Consider the following 1,760-nt stretch of genomic DNA (forward strand, 5'->3'; position numbering starts at 1 on the left):
AAGCAAAATGATCATGGGAAGGACACTCTTGCAGAGGAACTGTAGACATGGATATATTAAACAGTCACTGTTTGAAAGCAACTACTCTTATCATTGCAAGACATTGGCAAAAGTATTTCTGCAAATTAATAAATTAATCAATTTAAAATGATTTCAATCATTTAAGAAATATATAACAACTTTATCTGCATGCATCACAGTAAACAGTGTACATATATGTATTCAATCTAAAGCTGACCCCAAATTAAGACTCCAATGCTTAATTTTCTTGCTTTAAAAGTAATATAGTAATTTGAGAATTAATTTGGACATGTAATTGCTCAAAAATTAATCCCAATTTCAGACTTTGGTTATACTGTATTTACAAATTCTCATTCAAGGCAAACAAGAAATATATGCACCATATGTATAAATATCCACTACAGCAGCTTTGTTCTAGTTAATCAATTACATAAACTTGTTAAATGATCACATACATCTTGTTTGTTTTTCATAAAATGATAGATCTGGTATTATTAATTTCTAATTTACCAACCATACTAACAAGAGTGAATTGAATAATATATCCAATGAAACAGTAGAGTTAGAACTTGCAGAGAAACTTTATTCATGAGCCACCAAAGAACTTGCAGGCATGGATGTATGCCTCACATATAATTTCATGTTTCCATGGAGATTGATTCCTTGCCAAATATGGCACAACTTCTTTTTCTCCATGTCCTCATAGTGTCTCGCTTTCAAACAGTGCAATTAAGGCAAGGAAACCAGTTCACCTCCCCCACCACAAAAGGCTAATGAGAAGATAGAATATAAGCAGGCATGAGCTAAGGCTTTTTCAGTCCACCAAAGAAGTTCATGCCATTATGGTGATAAGGTCAAGCATGGCGGCATGGCCTTAGACTTCATAAGAACAACCTTAAAAATTTCATGAAAACAAACACTAGAAAGAATTAAGGGGATATATATCTATATTTATATATATATGTATATATGTTCATGTGTCCTCCATTGATGAGTTGGGAGGTTGAGAGAGTTTGAAGTACACACAACAAAATCTACAAAAGTTGCATGGACTTTAGTTATCAGCCAAATGAGTTTCCAAAATATGACAAAGTCTCTCTACAAACAAAAAAGCTAGAGAGAGAGGTGGTGGGGAGAAGTCATATATGTGACGTTTCTTGGAAGTATGGGAGAGGGCGGTTAGAGGATGAGAACAAAGAAACATCAATGAGAACAACATAATTACATTGAGAAGGATGAAAGGCTCTTTAATGTGGGAATTAAGATAAGAGGAAGGAAGCTATGCTTTTATACCTATGAAAATCACAAGAAGGTTAATGTATATATAAGAAAATTTATGGAGGAGCATGAGAAAGAGAGAGATATAGAACAAGTTTAATGTTTTCTCTTTCTTTCAATACCTGTCTAATTTTTCTCCATCTAAATCTGTGAAAGATCATGAGTTCTTGTTAACCAAATTAGATTTAATTGGGAGAGTTGGTATTTATGTTTAGTTACTAAATTTCTAAGTTCTCTTTTGGTGTAGATGTTCCCTGACATTTCCCTTAATTTTCTTGATATTAGGCTTGGGACTGAGAAGATTATAAGGAATAACTATTTCCAGGATCTTATGCACAAAAAGACATAAAAGAAGGAAGATAGAGTCAATGAAATAAAGAACATATATATAAGAACAATTAAGTCACTATGGTGGAAATTTCAACAAAGATGAAGACAGACTGAATGAAATATCAAAGTGA

Source organism: Dioscorea cayenensis, chromosome 8 (assembly GCF_009730915.1).
Source record: "Dioscorea cayenensis subsp. rotundata cultivar TDr96_F1 chromosome 8, TDr96_F1_v2_PseudoChromosome.rev07_lg8_w22 25.fasta, whole genome shotgun sequence".
Taxonomy (NCBI): Eukaryota; Viridiplantae; Streptophyta; class Magnoliopsida; order Dioscoreales; family Dioscoreaceae; genus Dioscorea; species Dioscorea cayenensis.